The 25,538-nt window shown below is 41.4% G+C and overlaps 1 long non-coding RNA gene across 3 annotated transcripts; it reads left to right on the forward strand.

The window, feature by feature from the left end:
* The first annotated feature begins 6,955 nt into the window (after positions 1 to 6,955).
* LOC311589752 lies at positions 6,956 to 24,682 on the forward strand. 3 transcript variants are annotated; one of them, XR_014776642.1, is made up of 6 exons: positions 6,956 to 7,261; positions 9,678 to 9,709; positions 11,264 to 11,376; positions 12,684 to 12,776; positions 19,520 to 19,909; positions 21,640 to 24,682. It is a non-coding gene; the product is annotated as an uncharacterized lncRNA (long non-coding RNA). The 3 variants fall into 3 exon arrangements; XR_014776643.1 differs by lacking the exon at positions 9,678 to 9,709; XR_014776644.1 differs by lacking the exons at positions 9,678 to 9,709; positions 11,264 to 11,376.
* The last annotated feature ends 856 nt before the right edge of the window (positions 24,683 to 25,538 follow it).

Below are 25,538 nucleotides of genomic sequence, written 5' to 3' on the forward strand. Positions count from 1 at the left end.
TAAAGGGCCTCGGTGCTGCCTTCTCCTTTGCTCCACATCAACGGGCTCTTTCTCTGGATGAGCTTTAATGTCCCTGGGTAGAATCACATTCTCCACCTTACTTTGGAGGCATGCAACATCTCTGCCTCACCTGCAGATAGCCTCCAATGATGAAGAAGGTGAGGGATCGGGCAATTTCACGCACATGTGTTTTTCCTATAAAGTGGCATATGTTTTTCAGGTTGATGTTGGCCAGGTTAAATAGATCAGGTCTTTGCTTACTGGGAGTAAAAGCAATATCTGGACTATCTCAAGCCGAGTGGCAATCAGACAGGTGATGGCCCTGCGCTGGAAGAATACTAACCAGGTGGATATTTCCAGATGGATGACAGGGTGTGTGGATGTATTTTTTTCTGCTAGAAAGAGATTATGGCAAAGAAGATAGCTGGATACGCATGCTCATTTTGTATCCAGAAATGAGATACTAGTGTTATTCAAATAAGGGTGGAAAATCTATCACTCCTGAGACAAGTCCTGGAGTGATTGCAGCCCTCTGTGCTAAAATGAAGTGTCAGGCACCATCATCCTGCCTTCTTGCCCTGATTCCTGATGATCAGAAAGAAACTGGAGCTCTCAAGCTGTGCACCATGCAGATGAGGTCAAATTGGATGCTTGAAAGCAGTTTCTCCCCAGCTAAACATAGTAGGCTTTTCCTGTGGGGAGCTCGGGTAAACAAACTGAACCACTCACCCCTAACACTTTGCATATGCTCATTTGCTTACTCGCCTTTGCTCCTGCCTTCTCCAGCGTCCTTCTGGACCACCCTAGGCAGATGCCCCACACCTTCTGCGCTCTCTGGATATTTTATCGCTTCCCTAGGCTGAGTGATGCTGCAGTCAGGCCCTCTGTTACCCATCCCTCATCACACATTCTGCATCTCTTTAGTGAATAAAACGTTTCCTCTTAATTTTCTTTTCTTTCTTTCTTTCTTTCTTTTTTTTTTTTTGAATATGATCAGAACTCAGCTCAGCATAAATAGGGTTTGGGACTGGATACCGGGTGCTTGCTGCTCCAGGGAGCTGTGTTTCTTTAAATATTCATTTACCTTCAAAGATTTATTTATTTTTATTCTGTATGTATGAGTGTCTTTCCTGTACCTATGTAAATACATCATACGTGTACCTAGTGCCCAGAGGAACAAGAAGGATCCCCTAGAACTGGAGTTATAGACAGTTATGAGCTGCCATGATGGAGCTGGGCACTGAATTCAGATCATCTGCAAGGGCAGCGAGTGCTCTTAACCACTAAGCCATCTCTCCAGGAGCTGTATTTTTATTGCCAACGGTGTAAATGATGCCTTGAATTTATGCAATGCAATTACCCTCAGAGCACGCTGGCTTTGAAATTCTACACTTCAGAGTAATGTTCCTGCTAGCTGGGTGTCTATATACCTTCTGACTGTTCATTTGCAGCTATAATCACTGACGCTGTTTTGTATATTTTTCATGCTGCCTTTATATCTGTCCGGATTATGATGTTTGAAATGAATAAGAGTATAGGAGAAAAGACAGAGAACCAAACACAAAGGACATATTTTTGGAAGACAGACCATGTATGTGCCAGAAAATATCAGGTCCCTTTTTCTGCCAAGCTGGGTTTTTAGGCCACACTGAAGGGACCTACTTTCACTATGAATGAAGGATCTTTATGGGCCACAGCTGTACCTCATCCATAATGTATGAGCCTAAAGAGGAGGCAGGAACCTAAACCCAGAAGGTGCTGCAAGAAATAATGAAAATTCATATGATCATATCATATTGCTCTGATATGATCTCTTCCTTCCAACTTAATCAGTTCATTGCAGGAGGACACTCCTGACATTGCCTCTTTAGAACCAGGGGCATGGGGAAAGCAGGAGGGCAAAAGAATAGGATAGAGTTCAGGCCAACTGAGAGAAACAGAGTATTCATTGTGAATTAGGAACTGAAGAAGTGTATGCTTTTCGAATCAGAGGGAAAAGTGTTAAGCATGAAAACTCTGAGACCTAGAGAAGAAAGGGGCTTGCTGGATCACACAGCACAGCCAGGAAGATGATAGCCAGGGCCTCTTGTTCCTCAAGCCTGAGCATGTCCCATACTCCCCAGCACCATACAATTACCCTGAAATGGTCCATAATACCTAAATGCACTTTTCCCAGTGTAAAGGAAATGAACTACAGCTTTGCCTTTTGAACGCCTGATTTAGAGACATTACTGCATTCATGCTCATTCATTTATTTTTCTGTCTGTAATGGTTTGGATATGAAATATTCCTTCTAAAACTCATGGATTAAATATTTGGTTCCCAGTCCATATAGCTCCTGAAAGAAGGTAGAACCTTAAAATAGTGGGGCTTGGTGAAAGGAAGTTAGGCCATGAGGGACAAACCCTTGAAGGAAATATTGAGACCCTAGCCCTTCCCGTCTACTTGCTCGTGCTCTACCATAAGGCAACCAATCTCCTGCCATGACGTGTTTGCCACCAGAGACTCAGAGCAACAAGGCCAAGTGACCATTGACAGGAATATCTTATCCCGTGAGATAGAGGAAGCCTTCGATTCTTTTAAATTGATCGTCTCGGGTATTCTATTACAGCAGAAAGCTGACAGGACACCATTCTGTATGATCAGTTCCCAATATTTCAGAAACCAGCCATTAAAATCAGATTTTCAGAGCAAGGGTTCTATGGTATATTACCATATATGGACAGATAGTAACTATTTCAAGCTTTGTGGGTCAGATGTCAAAATCAAGAATATTATTCAGACAGCTTATCTCATGACTCAGAGTACAAACCTTTAAATTTTTTTTTTTATTCTAAGTTTGCAAGCAGTGTAGAACTGGGTGGGCTAGATCTAGGGGCTACATTCTGCCACACGTTGGTTTAAGTACCTGAATCTCAAGCAATGCAAGACAGACATTTATACTAAAGCACAATTGCTTTGCAAGAAAATAAAATGCCAAAGGATATTTTCTGCGAATTGAAACACACTTTCCTAGTGGGGATGAGGACAGCTCATAAAACTCAGGGGATTAAAAATAAATAAATAAACTTAAGAGGCTCTAAAACCATGAAACTTGTAAGATTTGAGAACCTCAGAAAGTCACAAAACTCCAAGCTTTGCTGGAGAAAAGGAACCTCTTTGATGGAGCTGTCTGAGAGCAGGGCAGGGAGCTCCAAGGATGTAACTGTCATGAGTTACCTTCGTGCTGGGGTGAGATGTTTAGAGATGCAGCTGCCTTTCAGGCACTGTGTTCCTATAAATCACCCATGGCCCAGCAGACTCAGTTCACAAGCTAAACTTGATAGAATCATGTCCCAAGTGCCTTAGCTGAAGTGAATAAATGTGTATACACACACACACACACACACACACACACACACACACACACACACACACACACACACACACCAAAACAGAACTGTTGTTTTGGAAGAAGAGAAGCACATACTAAAAAAGGTCAACTGAATTCTGTAGGCTTTGGGTGTGCATCAAGATACCATCATATTGGCGGGTTAAAGTTCAAAGTTTAACCACAGGGGTTCAACAGTCTATCCATGCCTGCATTGTTGTCACAAATTGCAGAACCAAGATAATCGTGGGAAGAGGACTTGAAGATATTCAGGGTTAACAAACGTGTTCCAGCTGAGCATTTTTCCTCATTGTTCAATCATTTCAAATCTTTCCACCGCAAAATCATCAGTAAACTGTGTTTTCTCCTTGAAAACTTTCAACCAAGAGCAACTGTTATCAATTCTACTGAGTAGACAGAGCAATGGGTGTTCCTAATGTTTCCAGAGTACTGAGACTTCTCTTATTAAACTTAAGAGGGATAAACACATCGCCTATCTTATGCCACTAAGGAAATGGTAATGTCATGTTGGCACATCAGAACTCTGAGACTCCTGAGATACATTTCTGTCCAGTGGTCAATTTATACAGTTCTATATTCACAATGCAATTTTACATGCCTGGGGGAAAAAGGAACCTTCTAAAGCTAGGACCTATTTACATTCCTCCATTCAGCTGCTTGTCTTAAACCATTTTACACCATAAAATGTGTAGATTATTCTCAAAAGCCTATGAAGCATTCTCAAGTTGGAAACAAGCTGGCCTCTATACTAATACAGAGACCCAACCCCATTTCTTTGCCTTTCATGGATTCTACACCGGAAATGGTTTCGACAGGAAATGTTAAACATAAACTCACATAGTTGAGCATTTGGTCCAGTTAGTGGTGCTGTTTGAGGCTGGCACAACTATGTCACTAGGAATGAGCTTTAAGAGTTTATATCTTTGCCCCACTTCCAGTGTGCTTGGTCACGCACATTCGCTTGTGTGCCTGTGCTTTCTTTCTTTCTTTCTTTTCTTTTCTTTTCTTTTCTTTTCTCTCTGCTTCCTGTTTGAGGGTAAAGAGGTGATCTCTCAGCTTTTTGCTGCCAAATCTCCCTGCCACCGTGGACTATCAGCCCTCTGGATCTACAAGCAGAATAAATGCTTTCTTCCGTAAATTGCTTTTGATCATAGTATTTTATTACCACAGCAGAAAAGTCACTAACATAATACATTAATCATATAGTCCTAGTATTTTTTTTCTAACATTGCTATGGTGGTACACTGCATGTATTTTCAAGACTTAATCTATCTATTCTCCTCTATCTCTAAGAATCAAAGGTGTTTGGGGTTAGACTTGGGAGTTATAAATAACCTTATCCTGTGGACCACCAGCTGTCCTGCTCAGTCTGAAAACTTACTTCTACCTTAGAGTAAATTCGGAACGGTTAGAATGGGTTTTAAAACATGCATCAAGTCCTACAGGAAAGGAGTTCTAACGTGTTGTTGAATGCTGGTAATGGCCTCCATAATAAGGCAAACTGTCCATCATCCTTTCCTCTGAGGCTGGCTTTCCCAGAGTGGAGGATAGAAGCTGGGTCCAAAGAGCATGCAGGAAGGTACACATCATGTGGTGACTCTTGCGATGACTATGGTCAGCTTTCTCACACATAGAGGAGCCTCATCCTTCAGAGACCCAATACATTCCATGCCTATTTCCAGATAAAGAAGTTTTCCTTATAGGCTTCTTGGGGCCTTCAACATTATTCTTTGCCACTACTGTATGAACCAGAGTCTCCAATGTGGACAGCAGGCCACAGTGCTATCTGTTGGCTTGCTGATCTTCTATCCATTTCTGCCCATTCAGGCTACCTACACCTTTGGGCCAATGCTACATTACATCATTGGAAGTCTTATACATCCCTTCCTGCCTTGGCCAATATCCCCATACATCTAATAGCACCTGCTGCCAGACTCCAGGAAGACATTAGGATGCCTCAGGATTTGCAATCCCTTGGGGTGCTACTAAAATATCAGCTGTGTTGGATAGTTTGATGTCAACTTGACACAAGCTAGAGTTATCTGGAAGGAGGTAACCTCAATTAAGAAAATACCTCTGTAAGACCTGACTGTAGGCCATTTTTTAAATTAGTGATTGTTGCAGGAGGGCCCAGCCCATTGCGGGTGGTGCCATCTCTGGGCTGGTGGTCCTGTGTTCCAATAAGAAAGCATGTTGAATAAGCCATGAGGAGTAAGTCAGTAAGCAGCGCCCCTCCATGGCCTCTGCATCAGCTCCTGCCTTGAGGCTCCTGCCCTGTTTAAGTTCCTGTCCTGATTTCCTCAAATGATGGACTATGATATGAAAGTATAAGCCAAATGAACCCTCTTCCCCCACAACCTGCTTTTTGGTCATGGTGTTTTATCTCAGCTATAGATACACAAACTAAGACATCAGGTGGTAGGAAGGCATAAACAGGATACTTCTTCCAGCTCCAAATTTAAAAAAAAAATTAATTATGTTATTTAGCTGAAGAAACATGCCAAGTATAAGGGGAACATGGTTGTGTTGAAATACACAACAGTAGGATGTCCGCAGCATAGTGCTGCTGAGGTGTTGCATTACATAACACATGTCATCAACCTGTTCCTTGGTAAGTAGTTTCAGCTGATTGACAATATCTTTACTAAGATGGATTTTTTCAGAAGACAGGGATTACACCACTTTGTTCATTGTTGCCTTTTTCCTAGGGCCGGGCACAGTGCCTGACATTGGGAGTCACTATTTGACAATGAATGAATGAATGAATGAATGAATGAATGAAAAAAAGTACCAGGGAGGAGGTAGCTTGAACCAAAGCCTTGAAGTATAAGCTGAACATGTCACGAAGAGGAACAAATGGAAATAAGAAATGCGACCCTTGTCCAGAGCATGCAAAGCTGGGGCCTGATCTGACCACAGTAGGAAGTTCGAGGGCAAATGTGGCTGGGATGGGCAGGAAGTTAGTTACAGGAGATGATGGAGAGATTTTAGGTCAGATCAGTATACAAAGTGCCTTGAATACCAGGACTTTTTCCTGGAGGCAAAGGGGAATTGGCTGGTTTCTCTAAATAAGATGTAACAGAGTTAACCAGCTTCATTTTTTTTTCCAAGTGATAACCAACAGCAGGGTAGAAAAATGAATTGAAGGTTTCCTGGACTTGGGCCAAACACTCCGAGGCCTTCTCCCACTGTTTCGGCCTAACCCTCGCTGTCTCTTTAATATTTTACAGTTTCTGGCAGAAGCTGTGATTGTTTTAGTTACTGTGAAGTTTATCTCCCTCTGACAACTGGGAAGGCATCCCTCTGCGTCTGTATCCCTCAGCACCTCCTGAAAACAGGAGTAAGCCGAGGGTGTGACTGGGGCACAGCCTCTTCATTGGAGGCCTCTGAGCAGTCTCTGAGCAACTCGACTTTGAGAAGACACACGCCAAACCCATCAATGCTTGTAGCAGAATCGAGGCAGGCATGTTGTGACTGGCGCTAACACAACAACCTGGACACAGCCCAACTCTCCACACAGGCCACCGCGCCAGGCCCACTCACTTCCCACAGAACGGCAGACAACCCGGTCCACAGAAGTCCGTCCAGCTCTCAGGGCACCTCGGCGGGGGAGTTGGGCTCCTGCCATCATGTGGGGGGCTCCTCCGTGTTTGGAAGGTTGCTGTTACTGGGGGCCCCTGCTCCGCGTATTTGATATAAGCGGCTCATCTGCTTACACCAACACTTTCTTCAAACCCTTCCTGTGAGGAGTCCACAACCTCTGCCTGCTGTTCAGCCTGAGAGAGCGCTTTGGAGAAGAGCGGTGACAAGATCCACTTGAAAGAGGAGCCAAGTAGAAAAAGGTCCCGAACAGCAAGACAACAGAGAAAGGTGAGCTGGCCAAGATTTTAAAAGAGCCACTGGCTCGGAGTGTAACCCTATTGGCATCGAGATGAAAACCATTGTTGTCCAATAAATGGATTGATGTGTGTATATGTTGTTAAAAGACAGGAAATCTCCTTCTATCCAGTAGGGACTAAACACGCAGATCCTCTTTGTAAATGGCCAGATGCCTAACTGATTGTCAAGGCTGAGAGTGGCAGGCAGGCTCCTCCCAGCCTATGCAGCCCTACTGTCTACTGCTCTTGGGGTGGGACTGGAGGCACCTCTGTTTTTGGACCCTTAGCACAGGCTGTGCCTTCTCCCTTGGCTGCCTCTTTCCAAGCCTCTTTTTCTGAACCTGCAGTTCCACTCTTTTAACTGTCAGAGCTTTAACTGTTTCTATCAACTTACAAAGATCCTTCAGAGTCCAGCCGCCCGACCTATACTCTTAAAAAAAAAAATTCCCCCTCTTTATTAGAAAAACTCTTAAAAGTTATAGAATGGGAGCCCAAAAATGTTTCACAGGCTACTGGAGCTAAGGAGATTTTTTTTTTTTTTTGTGGCTGCTTTAATCCAAATCAACCTACGGGTAGGCAACATAAATATCTTTGCAGCGCTTTGCAAACTGAAAATTCAACAGCATCTTGAATGCTTACAAAGCAAGTGGCATAGGCAACTCAGGCCTTTTTTTTTTTTTTCTTTAGCTTTATTTGGACTGTTTTTTGTACTAATGAAAATCAGGCATTGGGCGTAATGCTGTTTTGTGTTTATAATAAAACCTCATTAACTCAAATGCAACTAATTTATAACTTGTGATAATTTGGCCACAACAGAGCTGAATTTCCTGTGTGCAATATATGATTTTGCTAAGCAAATTAATAGCTTAAATCAAATTTTAGAAAGCTTCTTTAACTTCCCCAGACAAATTATCTTTAAGGACATTATTAGGAGATATTTGCAACATAGGAAGAAAAGGGAAATTAAGACTCAATTCTAGTCACAGCTCCATGGTCCCTTACCTAAAACCTTTAGATGCAGAAAAGTTTGAGAGTTTCTCCAGGCTTAGGGAGTGAATAAAGCATAAAAGTCGTATGTTTTATCCCAAATAAAATACATGAGTTGAAGTAATACCCAAAATCACAATGCTTGAATACTGACATTAAATGAAGTAAAACCTATACATAGCCTTACATTATGTTACATTCACTGCTCTAGCAAATAAATCACAGTGGTTTGAGTTTTTACAACAAATGAATTAAGGAAACAGCTTCCTCTTTCCAGAGTTCTGAAGTGCCACACTGTGGTCATGGGCCTGTAACCCTGTGGGGAATTCTCTCTGCAGGAAAGGAGCAGGGCTCTGGTTGACAGATGTGGGCCAGTTGTTCATAGGGCAGTGTTGATGATGCCACAAGTGTGATGCTTGTGGTAACTGGGATCCTCACATTCTCAGGCCAATGGCTCTCAGATGGCCCTGCAGTGGCCATCTCCCTAGCACTAAAACCTTGGCTGTGAAAGATGCTTTCTTAGTGACCCTTCAATGTGCAGAAAAATAAAGAATTACAACTCAGGCATTTGACTGCCTCCAAAGATGGCCACGACTGTGCTGAAAAACCAGGTTCCAGAAGCTAAAAAAGGCCCTACATTCCACAAACATTTGTCACAGATAGATAACCGCAAGCCACCTCCATTTTCTAGTCAAGGACTGTCCACACCTGAGGACCTGCCGTCAGTGTCATTCTGGGCACCTGGCTAAGTCCTTATAGCAACAACAGGTAACTAAAGAAAGTTGAGCCCTATCATCTGACCCTCCTCAGAGATCCTTTTTTCTTACCTAAAACAAACAAGATTAAATTCTCATTAGAACTAAACATCAAGAGGCAATTTGGGAGCTGGGTATGGTAGCTCAAGCCTTTAACCCCAGCACTCGGGAGGCAGAGGCAGATGGATTGCTATGTGTTCAAGGCCAGCCCAGTCTATGATCAACAAATTTAGTTCTAGCACAGTCAGACAGCCAGGGCTGTTATACAGAGAAACTCTGTTTTGAACCCCCCCCAATACCCCCCCTAAAAAGTCAATTTGGTGACAAAAAAATTGCCAAGGATGCTCTCCACTCATGGCTATGGGCTCTGGAGGCTGTGAGGCTGTGCTGGCTCTCTGTACACACAGCTGTACATCATGGTCTCATCTGCACCGACAAACTTCTCAGAAGCGGTAGAATTAAGCTAAACAAAGAAATGTGAACTTGCTAATGTTTCTTTGTCTTGACCAGTTTCTTACTGATTCTCTGAGAAGCAAGCCTGTGGAAATTGCTAGCTGTATACTGTTTATCAGTTTATCCATTCTTTTTGAGTCCAATTTTATGTCCCAGACATGCTAGTAAGATATTATTTCATGTGAATTTTTAATGTCTTTTTTTTTTTTTAAGTTTTGCAGAGATTTTTCAATAACCTGCTCTTGGTAAGTGAGTTTTTCCCTTTCAGGTATGTCCTTGTCAAAGACCATTCTTTTAAAAACCTGTGGAAAATATTTACTTTATTACTTTTTTCTTCACTGGCAATATAGTTGTAACCTTAAAATAATTTGTTTAATGTCGGTTTTAGAGGATCAGAGATTGCACTCGAAATGTTCATAAAACCAGGAATTTGAAGACCATTTCTCCCTTATTGTCCATGTGTCTCCATCAGCTCTAATTCACCAGTGGTGCTGTGGGTCATTATTTCTGAATTTGCACATTAAAAATAACATCTATCCATAAGGGAATATCTTTAAACCACAAATGCCAGAAATAACAATTGTATTAAACTGCATTTCATGAATACATAATAAAGTTCAATTTACCATTATTTATCAGGTTACTTAAATTAAATCTATAATGGAAAAGAGATTTAGTTCTGTTTTGAAAACAAAAAATTCCTTCATGCCAATTGCCCAGGTCTTATATCTTATATTAGTTCTAATGCATCCCTGTCATATGTATGTATGTGTATATATTACTATTGCTTTTCTATTTGGGAACCCTAGGGGACAATTCACATCCTTTCATGTATTTTTAAATCTTCAGGAGACATATACGCATATAATGATTTAAAATTACTGTAACTTCAGTTATGTTTAGTTGCAAAATATGAGTTTTTCTTTCAATGGCATTATGACTCATAGGCTTTCATCCCTCACAAACCCTCAGGCTTGTGTTTGCATGCTTCATTGAGGCCTTGACAGTTGCCTGGAATTGCTAGAAAAATCACCGAAGACACACAGAGGTATTTCCAGGCCTCTGTGTGCACATTCACATGTGGACAATTGAGGAGATCAGTCCAAGAATCCAAGACAAACACACACCCACCTCCAACTGCCAACACATCATCTTGGAGAGGGAGAAAACAAGAGAATTCCGGGAGGCTATGAATCCCTGAGCTCTTATGTGGTCTTGAACAAAAAAAGGATTCACCGTTTTGTGCTTTATTGAATGCTATAATATTGTGGATATGTGTTTTTCCAACAGTTTGACATGGCCATGCCTCAATGTATCTCCTTCTTAGTAAATGTCTCCATTATCTGTCAAACCACCTCACGAAGAAACCCAGGCAGTGTCTTAGGCAACTTCTATCAAGTTGCTCCTCCTGCTATCAAGTAGTCAATGCAGATGTCAGAGTTTCATTACCTTGATAAAGCACTTGAGACATGCTAGCTTTCTATTTTAAAAAGAGACCTACTTAGATCACATTTCTAAATAGTCAAGGACAAGATGCTGGGCTCAGTTCAGCTCTGGTTAAGACCTAATGGTAATAGCATCCCAACATTGGGAATGAATTTAGGAGGAAGGAAATATTTGTAAAGGCAGAGAACAAGGACAGATACACAAATAATGAGCTCAGGCTTTAATAACAACTTGATCCCCCAAGGACTGCCTTAATCCTTTCCAATGACAATCCCTCAGTGACCCTAAAAGCTCCCTATTAGGCCCCATCTACCTCTTAAAAATCCCAATGCTCCCTCCCAACTGTGATCCAGGAGGCCACCCGTCCAATAGGAAACAATGAATACAACGGATTAAGACCTGTGCATTCCATGCTGGACGCCTCTCCTGGTTTCCCCTCCTGGGACTAGCCACACTCCACAACTGAGTAAGTTCTGGCTCACATGGTCTCTCCTTGGCGCTGGGGCCTTGCTACCCTAGCTCAATTGCTAAGTGCCAAGTTAACTCCCTTCTAGCCCAACCTTTCTCTTGACCTACATCTTCCTTCTTGAAGGGGAAAAATGCTTAAAACCTTTCACCAAGTAGATGAAGAATGAACTTGATCAGAGCTTACTGGGCCCTCTGTGATCTTGCTTTTTCACTGGCTTTATCCCCTATCAAATCCTCAAAACAAGACATTGGCAAAGACTATCTTCTTAGTCAAACTTGAGGCATGCCTTTTTGAGTCCTCCTCTCACTTAGGTTCTACCTTGAAGACTCCTCCATCCATGTTTTTCTCCTCTGTGTCATCCAATTTGGGTAAGAACCCTAAGTTGGTTAACCAGAACTCCTCCCTTCTGTGTCTGATCACCATCCATGTCTGATCTGGTCACTGGGTTGGCTCTCTGTGAGGTGGTTTTCACTACCTTACTGTTTTCATTTGGCCCTAGTGTTTCCTCTCAGTAATTTTCCATCCTACCCTAGGTTTCTGGCTGTAAGTTCTCTCTTTCCCTCATGCTGAGAAGTGGGCCCCATCTGTGTCCTACACTACAATATCTCATTACAGTGGTCCCTAGACCTGCCATGATGGTCCTGAAGAAAGTCACTTTGTCATCTTAAATAATTGTCACAAATAATTTTCTCTCTAACGGAACATTAAATTGACCAGAACTCAATTCATGCTTCCAGAATTCTTTGCTTGCTTTTTTCTTGCCACAGATAAAACTAAACTCCCTTCATTCTATTTACTTCCTTAATATACTTTTAATCTCATATATGAACAAATATATACTATTATATGACAGGACAGGACAGTGGAGAAGTTCCTCCGTCTTGTACACTTGCTGAGGCCATTTCAAGTTTAACTAGAATTTGATCTCCTTGATGGAGAATACCACGGAGAATTATACATCTCCACTTTAGGAACCTGAGCTCAAGATACCCTAGCTAACTTACCTTAGCTTCTGTTAAACTGCCTGTTTGTGTGGTGCTCCCCCTCCAGCTGCAGAGGAGATACCAAGATGTGGTTTTTGTCTTTAAAAGTCCTTTGCTCTAGATGCTTGCTGCTACATTTAGGTCCTGAATACCAGAGTGTAGCCCCAGCCAGTTAGAAAAAAAGACTTTCAATTAGCTCTAAACTCTGTTGAGTGGGTATCTCTGGTGGATCCCCGAAACAATTACACTAATTATGTCTTTCTCTTTTTGGACAGAGTCTTTGCAGACAGGAATCATATCTTTTCTATTTATCCCTTATAGTACAGACCATTGACATCTCCCAGATGCTTCATAAAGTGCAAGAAAGCCTGGCATACTCTTTTTTCCATGATTACAAGGACCCCTCATACTAAGGTAAGAATTTCTTATGTATTGAGAGCAAGCTATTGAGAAATATCCCTCACAACTTCTGAACTGTGTTTCTAATGAATAGCATATCTAAAAAGCCAAGTCAAATACACTTCTTTTGGGGGCACATAATGGCCACCATTTGCTCCGGCACTATCTGGAAAATGCACAGTTACTATTTTGTGCTTATCAGGTGGCAGGTTTATCATCAGAGCAGGGCTCGAAAGAATTCTTGAAGAAATAGCTTCCCAGCAGCCGACTTCTCCAAACTCTCTCACACGCCAAATGAGGCTGACAAATGCAGCATTTCCAGCCACACTTGCTTCTTCAGATGAACGCTGCAGCAGCCGTTGCCACTGACAGGCACCTGGAGCCATCCCACAGAGGACAGAGCAAACACGTGAACCAACTGGAGTTCCTTTAGCAAGACAGGCAGTTAAGGCACAGAGCACAGGGGAAACTCCTACAAGCTCTGCAGAGTCAGGTTGAGATGGGAAACACAAGCTCAGATGGCGGCACCTATAATTTAAAAACCCAAACTCAAAACACTTGTTACCTGTGCAGGAGTAGGTATGGAGTGGCACCCAAGAGAAATGCTTTACTCAGGGATCACCATGAACAAAACCAGCCCTTGAAAAGCTGTGTCCAAGTGTGTGTGTGTGTGTGTGTGTGTGTGTGTGTGTGTGTGTGTGTGTGTGTCTGTGTGAACTAAGGAAACACAGTAACAGAGAATTCACATTCAGATTGGACTATATTCTAAACCAAACAGAGACCAAAAACACCCTAAGCCAAGGCCTTCCATCCCATAGCACACACTTGACGGAAGGTGGAGAAAATCAATTACTTCATAAGTACTTGTTCAGATTAGTTTTAAAAACCATCAGAACTAAATTAAAACTTCCATCCAACTTAACAAGTAAACTTCAGGTTTATTAAATAAAACTTTCCTTAGCACAGACAAATCTTTCCAAGTTTGCAACGCAGAATCTAGAGGAGAGTAAACAGGGTCTGCATCACCTTGCTGGCGTCCTGAGTAGCCACACAGACTCAGCACAATGAGCGCTGAGCACTCTCTCTCTGTGAATACCGCCTAGCTCATTATAGGCAGTGTGCCTTCTTCCTTGAAGTAAGAACTCAACAAGTTACTTTCTCACCTCAAAGGTGAAACTCGATGGCAGGCTTCTAGATAGCTTTGACATGAGCTTGCATATCACAAGCATAGAGAAATGCCACGAGAATCACGTTTAATCTTTTAAAGCTGTGATTGAGAAGTGGCATTTGGACAGGATTTAAACTTGGCTTTGGCCATGACAGAGATTAGACTGACTCCTATCTGCCCTTACCCTAAGTTTTTTCTTATTAGTTAGATGTCATATAGGAAATGAAATTATTATAAACATATTTAACTTGTTTAAATAACTTTAAAAAACATAACTTATAATCAGTGGGTTTCAAAACTCAATAAATCCTTGCACTTATTAGTTACAGAATATAGTTGCATTTACCTAATAAACGTAAAAAAAAAACATGGCTTTAAGGAATATACTTTCTTGGCAAGAATTAAATTGGCCTGGCTAATTTACATTGTTTTAAATTTAGAGAGACTTGTATACTGACTCATGATTACAGCACATAAACCTTTCCCATGAAATGGTCTGAATTAACCTCCATGCTATTTATATAAACATCACATATCATTGCATGCAGTGCAGTCTACTAGATGGGAATATTTTTTTTCTGTAAATCAGTAAATTAAGCCTGTAAGTTAATCCTTAGGTAATAAGAGAAAAAGGAAAGTTCAGTATTTCATTATGTTCCGAAAAATGTTAGGAACTCGCTCTTTCTATACATCTTAATACACCAAAAGAGGTTGGTAGGGTCTACCATGAATACAAAATAATATGATATTCAAGTGTAAGCTTCTAATATTTATGTTATGAAATTGAAGAACAATAGATGAGGCAGGCAGGGTGGCGCACGCCTTTAATCCCGGCACTCAGGGAGGCAGAGGCAGGCGGATCTGTGTGAGTTCGAGGCCAGCCTGGTCTACAAAGTGAGTCCAGAACAGCCAAGACTACACACAGAGAAATCCTGTCTTGAAAAAACAAGAGAAGAAGAAGGAGAAGAAGAAGAAGAAGAAGAAGAAGAAGAAGAAGAAGAAGAAGAAGAACAACAACAACAACAACAACAACAACAACAACAACCGATAAAGTGATAATCAGTAAATAGGTTTCTAGGTAAACGTGTGATCAGGGCTCTGGTTCTTTCTGAGCTTACGGCCTTGAAAGGTACCCAAAAATAACATCCAACCTGAAGACCAACACCTGGGATGCTATGAAATTCTCACCTGCCACTCAGGAATTATATTGTTACTTACTGATCATTTCCATTGATGGAGGGGGGAATCTTCATTAACTCAAAGTAAAAATTTAAAAATTCATGGTACATCCATTAAACTCTGAGAAGGAAAAGTTTTCTAGAACAACCAATATGTGACATGTGAAAGGTCAATGACAACAGTTCCAAAAGAAGATGGGTTAACCTTGAAGCCAACTGTTTGCAGTAAAATGACAATCTGACTTTAAACCTTTTTTTGTACACACTCACACACACACAAAAAAAACACACCCGAAAAATCAGACTTTTTCATCATCTTTTATTTATCAAGCCTATATTATGAGACTTTTTTAGTACACAAGTTACTTGATTATTAATATCCCATTTTGCCCATCTGTCCCTTCTACTGCAGACAGATTTTTAAAAGTATATCTTTCAGTCGCGGATATGTTTGCTTCACAGCCTTCCAAAAATAACTGATCAAAACACCATTTTGTTGTATTACCAGTTTTGTTCTCCTTAGCTGTCTCTATCAGAGGAAATGGTAATGATCATCTTAGCATCTTCTCAACCCAAGCATTCAGGATTATTTAAGGCCTCTTTCCTCTCCCTTACACTAAAGCCACCCACTGCATTCTCCCAGCTCCAAGCTGCAGCCTGAGCCTGTTCAAGCCCCCTCACCCATCCCGCCTCCAACCCAGACACTGCTTTGGTGTTCTCCTTGCTGTCCTTGCTTTCCCACTTGTCACGCTGCCACCCTCTCTCCATAAGGCAAAGCCCGGTGAAAATGAAGCTGGGAAAAAGTACACTGGGCCTGGCTCTATTGTTTTTAAAATTACAAGTATTACCTGTAGCCCCGGCTAGCAATCAATCAAGACACAGACACTTGTTATATTTTAAGATAGCCTTAGTTAACCTGGAGCAGGGCAGATATCAATCCTCTAAATTGCCTCCCATAGTGCGGCAGGCATGGGATCCCTGTCTCAATCCCATGCCATCTGCTTCTAATAATTTCTATCAAGCTACCTCCCATCCATAATCCCAAATACTTGCTCAGGTTCTTTATCTGGGTTGGATTCTCCATCCACGGCGCGGGCCATGTGCTTCTCCTCCAGCTAACCCATGGCGGCCTTCTTCTCTTCACTTCAGGTCTCTTTCTCCTGGTGGAGGTCCTTCTTCTTCCCAGAATTCCTCTCTCTCTAAGCCCCACCTATCTCCTGCCCTGCCCAGGTGGGATGGCTTTTTATTAAGCAAAAGGTGGGTCAGACAGCAAGCAGTAATTAGCATCAAAATACCTCAGATTATCCCAACCTGGCTTCTCTGCTTACAGTCCTCCAGTGACTCTGTTTCACTAAAGCCCCAACCCTCTCTACAGTGCACCTCTCATGGCTGCTATGTGAACCTCTTTCCTTTCCTACAGACCACATATGGTCATTCTCATTTCTTGAATGGGGCGTCTCTTTGCTTTACACACAGCCCTGGGTCTTCACATGGCTTTCTCCTTTATTTTGCCTCCTGGATGGCACTATCTACAGAAAAGAGTGACCACTCCATTTGTGACTTGTCATATCCTTACATCTAGATATAGGAGGCAGCAGGACACTGACCTTGCCAGACCTAATCATGGCCAAAACCCCAGAGCTGCATGGTACCGAAAACAAAACAGTCGCTCAATACATACCTGTCAAACGAATCCTTCCCACGGAATTGTATAGCTCACCATTTCAGATCATGGCATTTTAGAAGCAGAAATGTCAGTAGGAAAAATACAAGATACCCAATACCGTCAAATGGATTTTGAGAATTACCTAATTGTAGACACTCAGTACAGCAAGTCTGCAGGAGGCTTAAATAACTGTGATAGCCTCTTCTGAAGCACGTCCCTATTTTTTACATTCTTCCCCCACTAAAACAAAATGTATACTTGTTTTGGTAAGAGAAATAAAATTAAAAAAAAAAAAAACTCTATGGCTTCATTTTCTAATTCAAACAGAGCCAGAACAATTCTACTGTGGTTACATGAAAGAAAGAAAAAGTTTCATAATTTATTTCACTAAATATGGAAACGAGAAGTTTCTCTTTTTGTGTGTGTGTACACATTGGGTTAGATACAGTCTCAGTATACAGCCACACCTGACTCTGAGCTCCTAAATCTCCTACCTAGCTCCTAAGTGTTGGACTCATATGTATGCCTCCACTTCCTCGTTTTACACACACACACACACACACACACATACACATACACACACCTATATCTATATTGCAGGTACTATTTTCATTTTAAAGAAAAGGTAATTACTAAAACATAGTAAGCATGGCAGAGTGCCAGGATCGACACACATGTACTATATATCCTCACTAGGATTTAGAGGGACTACATGGTGTTAGAGACAAAAATAAAAATCCTCTCATAAAGTTCATAACAGAACAAGTATTTGCTACCAGGTAGCTAATAGCCTTCAGAGCTTTTGCTTTCTGTAAGTATGATAGGGAGATTCCGAGTATGTTACCTCTACCAGGAACAGGCCTTGGGCCTTTGATGCTAAGCTTATTAAGAAGTATTTATCAGCGCTGAAGTCAGTCTATCATCCTGAGGTCAGGAATTCAGAGGTCAAGATTCAGGAAGAAACTGAAGCCGCACACAGGAAGTCAAGTGAGCGACGTAAGATGAGAGTTACATTGTCAAATGAACACCAGGTGTGTTGGAGAGCAGGCAAGATGCATAAAGGCAAGGTCAGGACAGCAGACGGCAGATGGCAGATGGCAGGGTGCAGGTGCTAAAGGAAAGAGCGGGCTGATGCCAGCCTATCAGAAAGGCAGGTCCAGGCCAGACAAGGGGCCACTGGAGCCTCCATTCCCTGTGTGGCACAGGGGAACCCCTACCACCTCTCCCTGTCTCACATGCCAAGTCCTGTGTGCTCAGAAATTCTACATCCCCTTGAGTCCTGGCAACTCCATTTTTGAGCAGAAGAAAATAATCTATGTGTGTAAAATACCAGCCACTTTGCGGAGAACCTACCTATAACCAGTGATGATGGACACTGAGTTTATACTTAGGTGCTTCCTCAAGAAAAATCAAAAGATGCCTGAGAGAATGATTCTAATCTATGTGCGACGACTTTGCTTTCTTATCCTGATCCCATATTGAAGTGTAAGCATTAAGAAAAAGGACGTAACGGGATAGCCGAGGATGGAACGATGCGCGATCAGTCTCGTCTGAATCTTGATGATCAATGGCCGAGGTGACTTTTTCCTCCCATCAGCAATGTCTCAGCTATGTCTGGCTACTCCCAACGGGGAGAGAATGACTTTCAGTAAAGCCTTGGAAGAGCCAGCAACACGCCGTAAGCGCCCTGGTATTTTTAGCAAGCAACGAGATGCGTGAGCCACCCGAGTCTTTATGAGGCACAATCTGAGAGGACGTCGGGAGCAGAGATGTACTCAGGATTTAATATAAGAAAGAAAAGTAGCCTTCATCTGAACATCGCTGCTCTAATATTGTCAGAAGACAATTAGGATTCTTGGGACACTCTCTGCTTGAGAGTCTTAATTCACTACGGTCTTCCATCCCACTGAGCACGAAGCCCGGAGCTGAGTAAAGCCACAGAATCGTGAGTCGGCTGGTTGGATCTGAGGAAGAAGAAGGCATGGAAAGCTCTTCTTCCTAAACTGGGGGACGATTTCCCAGAAACAGTCAAGAAGGGCACGTCGCTGAGACAATACACCAGATTCTAAGTAGTGCCAGGAGTCGGAATTTTATAATTTCCTTTGGCTTTCTTCTCAAATAGGCGCCTAGTTCAGAGTCCCATCTGTAAAGTACTAGAAATTATCAACTTACAGGCAGTAAGAAAAAAAGTTCCTGGTGTGGCAATCTGCTACTTTATTATATGGTTAAAAAAAAAAGGCTACATGTTCAGGATTATGAATGTCACTAATACGCCTAAAATCACTGCGCGTCACTCATTAATATTCATATTGCTGAAACAAAGCAGCTCATACTGTGGCTGCTCATGAATCTGGCAGGAATGAGAGGAAGAAAAGGGAAAGGGAAGAGATAAAGAAAGAGCTCAGGGAGACATTGAACACAAGAGGGGACTCCATTCATTCAGGCTAACATCTGCTCCGCCTGAAGTGGAACCACCTGTTAGTTTATTAAATTGTAGAATTAATTTACGTGGAAATAAGAGAGGAGGGGGAAAGGCTTTAATTCATACTCCCCACTTTTTAAAATCCTCAATTTATTCCTGTCTTGTGTTTAAAAGGCCTTTCATGAGCAGTAATCGATGCCACGAATACCTAGCCCCATCCTATAATTAATTGAAGCAATGAAACGTTTCCCATGGCTCTTATGTAGGCACACACGCTGCCTGTAATGTTTTTGTTGGCTTTTTTTCCCCCTATCTGCCTCGAAGGAAAGACCACTGGCTATGTCGCAGAGGGAAATTGTGTGAGAGTTTTAGCAACACCAGTGAAGAGTTTACCTTGTACACGCTGAACTATTTGTCCACATTTGGTGGTGGAGGTGGTGGGAGTCTAATGTCCTCAGAAGATGAGACCAGCACAGCTGGAGCTAAGACATCAGAAGAAACTAAGGCCCGAGTAACGCAGAAGTCCCCATTAACCTCTCTGCCTCCTCTAATGAAAGACATACTGCACTGTTTCCTCCAATATCCTCAAATCTCAGGCTCTCAAATTTGTTGAATTAAAGCGGGGGATATTATATCTACAGTTGATTTCCTCCTAAGTTTGCCAAGAACGTCAGATGGTCATCAGGAGCACAAATAGGACGGAGATTAGAATGGGTACGTATACAAGCTTCTATGTGGATGTTGCTAACTATTTACCCGTTCCTCTCAAATGTCAGCGTGTCATCTTATAACCCGTGGACTGGTTATCTAAGTTGGCCACAATTACCCGGGATACTGTATGACAGCCTCCCCCAGGGGTTGGTTCCCAACATAATCATATAGAATTTTCTTTTTCAGATGTGGGAAGAATTTTTTTTCGGTTGCATTTTTAGTGTTTATTTAAACAACTAATGCCCTTTGAGAAGATTTCTATCATGTGGCCTAGATGTCTTCTTCACTTGCTGCTTCTCATGCGATTAAGGACCGCGCGTCCTTGGGTAAAAATGACAAGAGCTTATTTCAAGCTACATCTTTGGTTTCTTGAAAATGTTACCAAAAAAAAAAAAAAAATGGAGGCTAACTTTCCATAAAGCTTTTATAAAATGCAGTAGGGAAGCTGGCACTCCCAGGAGACTTATCCAATTACACAGACAGTGTGGTCTCACCCTAAGAGAGAAGAGCATTCAAAATTGTGTTTTTCTGATCATGGCAGAGAGTGTAAAAGGGAGAAATCTAAGAAATTCAATTATCTCTCTAGGTGTCACTCAGCGTCGGGATTAGTATAATTGGCTACAAATAATACGAGATCGGTTCAGATACAACCTCGGTGGGTTTCATTATGAGGCCGCCTTGCCGCTGAGTAGCTAACAACTGGGTTTGCCGTGTGGATTAGCGAGGCTTAGGGCTGTAAAGATGCCACTCTGCTCATCCTGAGTTCTCCTCATTTTTGTGGTCTTCTTTACATCTTTTAATTACGTCCTTTTTGTAACATTTTAAGCAGACGCTGCCCTTTTAGCATCTGCCAGCATGACTTTTTAAAGTGATCACTTAAAACTCTGGGCAAAGCCCGATGACCAAGCAAGCAAGCAAGTGCTGCAGAGCACAACTTTTTTTCACGCTTTTTAAACTTAATAGAGGCCTAGAGCCGCAGACAACATGAGTGTGGATGGGTAAGGCAGTAGAGCCCTCCAGCTTGAAGCGACGACGCATGCGCCTGCTCGTGGCCCCTGCTCACTTTGCTGACATGAGGGTTTCCCTTGACCACACCCCGGGAAGGACTTTAGAGCTGTGAAATGCGGGGAACAAGGGATTTTTCTTCTTTATTGATTACAAATAGTAGACAATCAATAAAATTTGTTGATTTTATCCTAATTAAGCCTTTTGAAAACTAAAACATGTTGATAGACTGTTTGAATAGCACCATGAAGGATGAAGGTTTTGTAACCATGCCCACATGGCTGGGTAAACCCAGATGTATTTTGAAGTCATTCAGTGTTCCAAAGGGTTTCTCGAATGTTTTGAGTTTAACCAAACCCTGAACACATTGTGCCAAGTACTATTTTCCTTTAAGTTTCAAACCCATGTGAATTTTAAGGGAAATTAAATCCACATGTTTCTGATTCATTTTTACTTAAATCATTAAAATGCTGTTTTGGATGAGCCATTTGACTTCCATGAAGCTTTTCTTCACAAACTCCTTTATGCCTTTTTTTTTTTTTTTTTTTTTTTGTGAGGTCAAAAACAGGAAGTTGTACTTGGAATATGAAAAATTAATTGTGACATCAAACACTGCAAATCCAAATCCTAGCATTATAACACTCTTTTGTACCTGACAGATTCATTTTCTTAATTTCTTGTGGGAAAAAACTTGTATCTTTATTTTTTTTTTTCCAAAATAACCACAGGAAGAAATCTTACCTATAAATACCGTGGCACATAGAATGCAGATTTGGAGTTTTATTGATTTCTGCAAAAAGACTAACAAATCGTTCCACGGCTCTATTCAGTTTGGATAATTATGCCTATTAAAATTCTTCCTGCTTCACCCATACACCTCGCCTGAGCACAGTGATATTGTAAAAGGAACTTTTATTTGCCTAATGTAATTGTCGTCTCAGAGACTTATGCCTCCTTCTGCTAACCTAGGCCTAGTCCTGAAAGCTTCTAGCCTCTGTTCAATCTAATCTAGGTCTAGAATGTTTTCTGCCTCTGAGTCTTACTGCTGAATAAGCTCATCCTTTCTAGCCTTTTCTGAACTCTGGCTGGCTGGCTCAACTCAGCTCTCTGGCTTTAAACTCCTCTCCAAGTTGACTGCCTTCTCTCAGCTCCTGACTGAAATGCTCTGCTTATCCTCAAACTAACTCTAGCAATTTGTTCTAATCTTCTGGCTTCTTCTCATTCTCTGGCTCATTCTGTCTTCATCTGTATCTAGCTTGGTGTCTCTTCAACCTGTCTCTGTAAAACTCTCCTGGTAAAACTGCCTCTGAATTCCATGAACTGAACTGCCATGAGCTCAGCTCCACTGCACTGCCTCTCAACTCACTGACTCAACCAAACTGGCTGAACAGAACTCAGGGACCTGCGTGCTTCTGTCTCCTGGGTGCTGGGATTAAAGGTGTGTATCACCATGCCTGGACCTAAGCTTTTCTTTACCTGAAACTTGAAGAGAGACCAAGCTAGACACAGGTGAAGACAGAAGGAGCCAGAAGATTAGAGCAGATTGCTAGACTTAGTTTGAGATCAAGCAGAGTGATTCAGTGAGAAACTGGGTTTGAGCCAGAACAGCTGAGTTGAAACAGAGAGTCAGAGTTTCTGGTAAAGAACCTGAAACAGGCTGGACTTGTACTCAGAGATCTGCTTGCCTTTGTCTACTAGGATTAAAGACATGTCTGTATTCCAGCCACGGTAGCCATGTTGATGGATTAAAATGCCTCTACACAGAATCTTGACAATATGTGCCATGCAGAACTAGACATGAAGAAACTGCTCATCATATCACAGGTTCTGCCTTTCCTGCTTATTTCACGTCATATGTCACGTCATTACCATGTCTCCTGCAAGTGTCTGCTAATGGGTAATCCAGCCTAAGAAGACACCTCCCTTCCCCATTCCTTCATGTCTACCATGCAGCCCTTCTGCACTTTAGATCAAACTGATCTCTTTGTCTCCAGGTTAGTCTCAGGAAACACCTGACTGCTGGTTTTACTCTCTACTCAGAATCTTCCATGGCTACCCTCTGCCAACAGATGACTGCTTCAACTATTTAACTTGGTGTGTTAAACACAATTAAACACCAAACAATATTTAATCTGGCATTACCATAAACATTTATGAAGTTTTTCTGCTGTACCCCAAAACAACTACCACCACTCATCCATTCTCACCCCACAAAGCATTCCAAGATTCATTTTTCCCAGTAAAAGCCTTCCCTTTTCTCTATTTACCCATTATCCTATTTTCTCTTTTACAATAATTTACTTTGTCTTACTAGTGTAAAGGTTATCTATGGTTATCCATGGTTATCCATGGTAATGACTTGTATCTGTAACTATATGTTCATGTGTCTTAGTAACATATGACTAACTAACTAGACCTCTGATTGTAGGCATAAGGTTATTGTGTTGTTTAAATGCTGATTTCTTTACCCCTCGTGTCTGGTTGCAAGCTTTGCTCAGAGAATTTACTATCTAAATGTTGTGTAATTCTGCTTCCCAATTGTACACCTGGTATGTCAATAAAGCAGATTATAGCCAATCAATGAGCAGGGAGAGAATAGGTTGGGACTTCCTGCGAGCCAAGGGAGGAGGAGTTAGAAGATGAAGTAGGGGACTCAACCAGAGAATTCAGGCACAGGTAGAGGTCCAAGAAAGATCAGAAGGAAGGAGCTGGAGCAGGGAAAATCTACAAAGTGCAAGTATCTCTGCGATGTTTGCTGGGAGTCTGACAAAATAGCATAGAAGGTTAAGAACAGATTTAAACTGCTCAGATTGTGTTGTGAAACTTTGTATTATAAAAGAGTCTCAAATATTTGTGTGATAGCTGGGTTAAGAAATAAGCTAAGAGAAACAAACACTGTCTTATAAAAATAACATCAACGTCTGATAAAAATAAAAACCAGCTATCATCTTTACATAGAAGCACTCTTTTAGACATGACTAAATGCTTTAATGGCCGCGGAAGCACCTCAGCACCATGCATCTTAACAGCACATTTCAATATAATGAGGTAGTATGTAGGTGAAGAGGAAAGCTACTTCAAACACACCGTAACTTTTTATGCTGATGCTTACAAGTGATTTCCCTATACTGGAGACATGCAGGTACATAGAATATCAAAGGACAGAGGAGAGTTACAAGATAAAAGCCTATGCACGTCATTGGCAATGATACATGTCTAATAACTTCATAGCCATCAATAGGTAGGAATTCACTTTATCCCAAATTCTGTACCAATCTCTCTGTCATCTTACTTAGTCTTCACAAAATCCTGAAGTGTGGTTTTAGCGCCCCCATTTCGTCACAGAACAAAGATGAAAGTTCAGAGAGGCTGAATTCAAAGACCAAGTCTCTGTAAACGGGCACGTTCAACAGCCTTTGGACACTGCAACGAGACACTGTCATCTACAAGGTTCATACTGAAAACTGCACAATACCCTCTAAAACAACTAACCAAAGCTCTCACAGAGACTGAAGCAGCTTGGACAGGGCCCATCTGCACAGGGTCCTCTGCGTGTTTACTATAGCTTTCAGTTTAATACTTTTATGGGACTCCTAAATGTGTGAATGAGTGTGTCTCTGATTCTTGTGTCATTTGGGGATGGGGGCTCTTTCCTTTTTCTGTTGGCTTGTCCAATTTCAATACGTTGGATTTCATTTTATTATATTTTAATTTTTTTATGTTTCATTGTTATCTCTTATAAACCTGTTCTTTTCTAATGAGATTATATAAATGGAGTATATCTAGATTGGAAAGAAGGTGGGACAGAGGGAGGGGAAACTATATTCAGATTATATTGTGTGAAAAAAGAATCTGTGTTTAATAAAAGAAAGAAAAAAGAAAACTGCACAATCAAGACATACACACAAACACAAAAATCACAAAACATGTTTTACAAGGTTTTATTTAAGCTAACAATTTTTGGGGCATCATTCCTAGCTTTCCTTGGCTATATGAAGCTCATGGAGCTGAAGATTGGAGGTGCTGACTGTTAACAGGTTGGGCCAAAATCCCAGTATGCTTACCTGACCTATGTTCCTCAACATCTGCATTTTAATGTATATGAGCGTGCTTATATTCACCAAGATTAAACTTTTTTATTTTCAAGCTTCCTATGTAAGGTATCAAGAAATATATATATAGTAATTTTATAAGTATATAATATATACAATGAAATTTACATACAGACAAAATTAAGCTTAGATAAAGAAATCTAACATTTCATGTCTTAAAACTGATCCCCTACAAAAAAATTTTAACTCAATAAATGAAAACAGAGTACTAATTTGGACATCATTTGAGAAAGAGGAAATTATATGTGGTGCAATGAAACATGTCCTAGATGAAAGGTGTGGAGGGATAAAATACCACATCATGATATCTGCATAAATCACATAGCCAAGACTGGTGGCCTCCCTGGGCCTCTCTTTGCTCTTCTATGGAATGAGCTACTTGATGCTTTTCAGCATAAAAACTCTGTGATCAAACTAATATTCACAAGTCTGAAATGATCAGGGATGTCAGTTTCTGGATCTATTCCAAATTCACTGGAACACTAAAGCTAAAATTCAAGCCCAGGGCTGGAGGG

Source organism: Acomys minous (genome assembly GCF_964271855.1).
Source record: "Acomys minous genome assembly, chromosome: 19".
Classification (NCBI taxonomy): domain Eukaryota; kingdom Metazoa; phylum Chordata; class Mammalia; order Rodentia; family Muridae; genus Acomys; species Acomys minous.